We start from the raw sequence: 7,326 nt of genomic DNA, 5'->3' as shown, positions 1-7,326 counted from the left end.
CCATTTTCAACATTCCACCAAATGTAATCGTGATGCAGCAGAGATATAATTATATTTGTGCTGATGGCGCAGTGGTGCCCGTTACTTTTTAGTGATAGGACATGAAGAGTCGCTATTGATGGATGTAGGGTGCTGCTGAGAAGTGTGACTCTAAGAGACAGAAGTGAAAACCTGTGAACTAAGACTGGGACAGCCCAAGTCTCCATTCCAACAGTAGCAGAACAGTGTGTTTAAGCTGTGCACAAAAGTATCCTACTGACAAATCACAATCTGCATGTGTCGCCAGAGTCATTCTTCTGTTGATGACAAATAATGATTAAGAAGAGCTTATGTGTATGGAAGGTGGCTGAATGCATTATAAAAAGTGGAATCTGTGAATTGTGTTATGGAGGAAAGAAACTGCTGTTAATTTTGCTAAACTTTGCTGTTACCAAATGTTTTTAAAAGATCAGGAACAAATTCAAATTCCACACTTCATCTAGGAATTTATTTTAGATCTTTTATTTTCAAAAAGTCACCATATGGGGCAGCATTTGTTGCAGCAGTTAAGGCTCACTTAGGATACCCGCATCTCACATTTGGGGAGTGCCTCCATCGGAGCCCTGGCTCCATTTCTGATTTCCACATCCAGTTAATGTGCACCCTGCAAAGCAGCAGTGATGGCTCAAGTAGTTGGATCCCTGCCACTCTTGTGGGAGACCTGAGTTGAGTTTCTGAGTTCTGCATGGATTGACCTCAATTGTATGGACTCTTGGGAAATGAACCAACAGAGGGAAACTATCTGTCTATGTCTCTATCTTTCTGCCTTTCAAATAAAAAATGAAAATAACAGTCTCCATACATTAGAATATACTTTAAAATTTTGTTTTATTTAAGGGAATATAAATATATGCTTAGAATTTTATCTATGAACTATAATGAACCTGTTCTTTTTGCATTATCAAATTAACATGAAAAAGTATCAGATGGCACTAAAATAATAAGTATATAGAGAAATAGGTTTGATTTGGAAGACAAGCATACAAGCATTCTTATGTAAAAAGTGCATTATTTAACAAAATAAATGTTCATTTTCATATATGTGAAGAATTAACACACAGCCAAACAAGATCCTATATCTCAAAGTTAATGCCTTTATTATTTACAAACCATTTTTTATAAAAATTTATTTGAAAGTCAGAGTTACACAGAGAGAGGAGAGGCAGAGAGAGAGAGAGAGAGAGAGAGAGAGAGGGAGGGAGGTCTTCCATGCGCTGGTTCACTCCCCAATTGGCCGCAAAGGCCAGAACCAGGAGCTTCCAGGAGCCAGGAGCTTCTTCTGGGTCTCTCGTGACAGGGTGCAGGGGCCCAAGGACTTGGGCCAGCTTCTGCTTTCCCAATCACAGCAGAGAGCTCAATCTGAAGTGGAATATCCAGGTCTCTAGCCAGCGTCCATGTGGGATGCTGGCGGGTGTTAACCCACTGCGCCACAGCTCCAGCTCCTACAAACCACTTTTGATCACTCTGCCAATGTGACACTTTCATTGCTTTTCAGTATAATTAAAAAAATTGGAAAGATAAAATTTTGCCAGCTTCTATTTTAATTTATGAAAATATATTAAATATTATTTTTCTTTTCTAAATAAATATGGAAATTTCTGATCTTCAGAGAAAGGTAGACTAAATTTTCTTCTTTTGCTTTCTAAACGATGATTATGCTTTATATTTCATATTAGTAGTATCATTATTCAGTATTTCTCTACTTTTTACTATTAATAAGATATTTTAGTATGAATTAGGTGATTTAGGTAAACTCAACATTAATATGAATAATGTTGCAATTTAGGCTTCCAAAATATTTTTTCTTCTGAGTATTTCTAGCTCTTTAGGAAAGTGTTTTTTTTTTCTTTTTTTGCTCTGTGTAGGATTTCCTGAAGTTAGAAATGCTTTAAGGGTTGCCTGTCTCATCCAATTCACCTGTTTCAATGCAGTTTCCACCTAATCATTGTTCACTGTAGTGCATGTCACCTTCCTGAGCATCTGTGTTCAGTCTCAAATTCCACCACTGTTAGGACCAAACATAATAATCAAGTATTATTACTTTTGTTAGATCTTCATCATTCAAATAGATTCATAATATTTATAATGAGTGAAACAGTTGTTAGTGTAGTAAGAAATGTTATCTCATTTTATTTATATCATTATCTACTATTAAATTCCTTATTTTTTGTAAAGTAATTAAATGTGTAAACCAGGAATATGCCAATCAGATTCACATGTCAAGCAGTATTTAAATGCAAGATATGCATTTTATTTGCTGAATATTTTAATGTTCTACCAGTATCTCTCATTTTTATAAAGGAGATAGATGAATAGCAATTAAACATAATATAGTGATCATATTTCAAAAATCGTTTGCCATGTTACACTCTACAAAAATCAGATAATTCTTTAATAATCTCTCAGTTCTCTTGACTTCCCATTTACATAAATAGAATACTTTGGTACAGAGTAAATTGTAGTTGATCGCTTTTTGTAGATATCTTGACAGTTGTTACCCTCTTTTCTAGACTTTAGTAATTTTAGTAAATTACTGATGACAGAAAACATTTCATGGTGCTACTTTATAAATATTGTATAGAAAATTACTTTGATGCAATGGTATTCTTCAACTATACTACCAGCTAAATTATCTTAAATATTGAGAAAGAAATATTATGCACCTAATGGGTATGCTTAGATCTTATGACTTGTTAACTTATTAACTTAAATTGTATGTTATGTCTTAATTTTTTTTTTTAGGTTTTATATATTTACACTTATCAATTACCTCAGTTGATTAATCTCAAATGTAAAACCATTAATAGAATTGGTATTTAATATGTTGATTATTTAAAAATTATATCAACTATTTTCCAGTGCAGCATTCATGTCAAGACATAATAAAGACTCAGTAATTTGGTTTTTTAACATAATTTTTATTTATTATTTTGAAATATCGTATTTTAATTTCTTTTTTTCATTTTTTTAAAATTTTATATAAGGTATACAAGTTTCATGTATTTCATATATTCAGATTTTTGGAACATAGTTATATTTCCCATCCTACCCTCCCTCCTGCCCACATTTCAAAACTTCTTCCTCCTTCCTCTCCTATTTCTTCTCTTAATTTTTACAAAGATCTATTTTCAGTTTAGTTTATACTCATAAAGTTAACCGTACACTAAGAGTTCAACAGATAATATGAAGAAAAAAACAATATTCCTCAACAGTAGAGACAAAGGCTGTAAACAATCACTGATTCTCACAATATCTATTTCACTCCACTACATTACCTGTGAAGTCTCTATTAGTTACCCAAGATCAGGGAAAACATATGATAGCTGTCTTTTGAGAACTGTCTTATTTCACTAAGTATAATGGTAATGGTTTCCATCTGCATCTGTTTCATTGCAAAAGACAGGATTTCTTTCTTTTTTTTTTTTTTTACATCTGATCATCTTATAGCTGAGTAGTACTCCATTGTTTATATATAACATAATTTCTTTATTCAGACAATTGGGTTGATTCCATAACTTAGGTATTGTGAATTGAGCTGCTATAAACATGGGGGTACAGATAACTCTTATTTATTTATTTATTTATTTTTTATGTGCTGATTTCATTTTGGTTGGGTGAATTCCCAGTAGTGGGATAGCTGGATCATATGGCATGTCTACTTTATGATATGTCTTTAAAGATTGTTTGAGCACCAAAAGATAGAGCTACCAGTCCAGAGGCAGCTTGACAATAACTTCATCTTTCCATTATCTTCTATCTTTATGTAAAAGCGCATGAGAGTATTTCAGGCATGGAAAGCCAAGACACTCTGGCAAAAAAAAAAAAAAAAAAAAAAACAACAACAACAAACACCTAAATGAAGATCTCCGCGAGTGAGATACCTTTCTCTGAAGGGAGGAGAGAACTTCCACTTTGACTAACACTGCTTGAAATCAATTAATAGCATTGTTAGAATTTTAAAATGGCAACTTATGTGGGGAAAGTATCAGTAGGCACAAACTTGCTTAGGTTACAAAAAAGTAATTAATTGAATGTCCTGGATATCCTGTGATCAAGGAGGATAAATATGGACTAAATTTTAGCATACTTTGGTTGATTTGTAATAGACAATGTGCATCTGCAAAATGATTGGTGGAAGCAATCTTTGGGGTTATAGAATTAAGTTTTATTAAGTACCTGAATAATGCAGAGAAGTTAACTTCTCTGCTGCACACACACACACACACACATCACATATTTGCAGAGAATAGAAGCCACAATAAGTGGATAGGTTGTCCAGGCCAAATTGCACTGAGTGTTCGTTATTGGACATTATGTTAGGGGAAGGACTTTAAAATGTGCACATGATTTGGAGGAGGGCACTTGGAAGGTTAAGGTTAAAGTGTGTGTTCTTTTTTAAAACAAAATTATTAATACAAAGAGAACAGATTTCATGTATTTCATAGGTACAATTCTAAGAAGATAATCATACTTCCCTCTCTCCCTCCCCCAATCCTCACCCTTCCTTCCTTCTTTTCTTAATTTTTGCAAAAACTTAATTTCAATCTGCTCTATAATCACAGATTTAGTTTACTACTAACCACAATATGCAATGAGTAAAAATGTCAATCAAATCTTCAAGTTGCTAAAGAGATCATGAGGGAAAAGGATCAACTGCAAAACAGTCTATAACACTGGCTTTTTAAAAATAAACAATTAAAAATACACATATAGCCCAATGGAACAGAAGAGAAACTCCAGAAATCAATCCATGCACCTATAACCAACTCAACCTAGACATAGGGGCTAAAATGATTCCTTGGAGAATGGGCAGTCTCTTCAATGAATGATGCTAAGAAAAGTGGATCTCCACATACAAAAGTGTGAAACAAGACCCCCTCATACATACAGCTTACATTTTATATAAAAACAACTGAAAATGGATCAAGGATCTAAATCTTTGACTTGATACTATCAAATTAATAGAGCAAAACAATGGGGAATTCTGCAAGACATTGACTTTGGCATTGGCATAGGACTTCACGGAAAAGAGCCCAGAGGCATAGGCAACCAAAGCCAAAATTGACAAATGGGATTCCTTCAAGCTGAGAAGTTTCTGCACTGCAAAGGAAATACTCAGCAAAGTGAAGAGGCAACCTAGAAAATGGGAGAACATATTTGCAAACTATGAAACTGATAGAGGATGTATATCCAGAATCTATAAAGAGCTCAAGAAATTCAAAAACAGCAGAACAATGATCCAGTTAAGAAAAGGGCAGAGTATTCCAAAATGCAGATCAGGGAATGACATACTGCACTGAGACTGACAAGTAGTAAAAAAAAAAAAAAAAAAAAAAAAAAAAAAAAAAAAAAGCAAAACAAAATTGTGAGAGATGCACTCTCAGGGGAGAATTGGAGAGAAACCACAACGGAAATCCTACAAGAAGTGGTGGAATGCCAAGGACCTGTGTGGAGGGTGCAGACATACAGCATTGACACAGAGACAACAAACAACTGCAACAGCCCAGAACCAGCAGCTTGGAGACAGAGGTGAGTGGGACTGCAGCAACCCATAGTGATATTGCCAGAGGAACAGTGTGCCTTGAGTCTGGCCTTGAAACCTGAGAGCTAGTGGTTGTTAGTGGTTGCCTACAGACCAACTGGTAGTAGAGGGGGCATGTTTATCTCATCCCAACATCCCCACAACAATGCCCACTGCCTGGCTGAGAACTGTCTGTGTGGTTTTTACAGTGCTGTGGATAAGTGATGAACACACTGGGAGCTAACTATCAGGCATTGCTCAGCATGGAAGAGGGGAGGTTGGGGGATGATCACAGGAAAAGAGGGACCATTCCTCCCCTTCTGGTAACAAGAGATCTGCTACTCCCAACTTGAGTGTTACATTGGTTACTCCACCCACCCTGAAGAACTGAACAGAGCTCCCTGTCCACACACACCACACACCTCTAGGTATTCACTGAAGGTGCAGACATTCCACCAAGGCATGGAGGCACAGCTCAAAGATAAAGGCCATGAAAGAATAAAAAAAATTAACTCAACAAATGCCTAAAAATAAATGCGGAAATTCAAGAAAAAGAATAAGGAAGACACCATGACTCCCTCAAAGGATCTCAACATTTCAATATTAGAATGTGAAGATCAAGAGATTGAGGAATGCAGAAATGGAATTCAAAAAACTAACCATAGGATTACTCAAAAGCAGTCAGAAGCAAATGCACAAACTGAAGAAAACCATATACGACATGAATAAAATTTTTCCTATTAAATTGAGATTTTAAAGAGGATCAAAATTAAATATTAAGAATGAAGAATTCAATAAATCAAATAACAAAATATGGTAGAAAGCCTTAACAGCAGTTTTGGTGAGGCCAAAGAAAGAATATCCAAGCTTGAAAATAAGTCTTTGGAAATCTTTCAGTCACACACATACACACACACACATATGCACACACACACGCGTGCGCACACACACACACACACAAAGAAAGTAGTTAACAGTGTTGGAGATATACGGGATACTATATAAAAGAATGTGGATCTTAGGAGTTCCTGAAGGTATGGATAGAGAGAATGGACTAGAAGCCCTATTTTGTGAAATAGTTTCAGAAAACATCCCCAATTGGGAGAAAGAAAAGGACATCCAAGTACAGGAAGCACATAAAACTCTTAATAGAAATTACCAGAAAAGATCTTCAACATGACACATTGTAGTCAAACCTTCCACAGTAAAACATAAAGAAAAGATTCTAAAATGTGTAAGAGAAACATCAGAATACTTCAGACGTTCTCCAGTTAGACTCTCTAATTAGTTTATGATTTCTCATCAGAAAACCTACAGGGTAGAAGAGGCAGCCAACAGAATGAGGAAAATATTTGCAAACTACACAATGGTTAAAGGCTTAACATCCAGAACCTAGAAATAGCTCAAGAAATTCCACAACAGCAAATCAAACAATCCAGTTAAGAAAAAGGCAAAGGACTTGAACAGGCATTTTTTTTTTTCAAAGAAGAAATTCAAATGGCCAATAGACACTTGAAAAAATGCTCAGGATCACTAGCCATCAGGAAATGAAAATCAAAGCCATATAAGGTTTCACCTCACCCCAGTTAGAATGGCTTTCATTCAGAAATTAACAACCAATGCTGGCAAGGATGTAGGAAAAGAAACATACTATAATACACTGTTGGTAGCAATGTAAACTGCTGCAGCCACAGTAGAAGACAGCACAAAGATACCTCAGATATATGAATATAGACTATGATATGACCCAGCCATCTCACCCCTTG

Source organism: Oryctolagus cuniculus, chromosome 9 (genome assembly GCF_964237555.1).
Source record: "Oryctolagus cuniculus chromosome 9, mOryCun1.1, whole genome shotgun sequence".
Taxonomy (NCBI): Eukaryota; Metazoa; Chordata; class Mammalia; order Lagomorpha; family Leporidae; genus Oryctolagus; species Oryctolagus cuniculus.
This window is presented reverse-complemented; position numbering follows the sequence as displayed.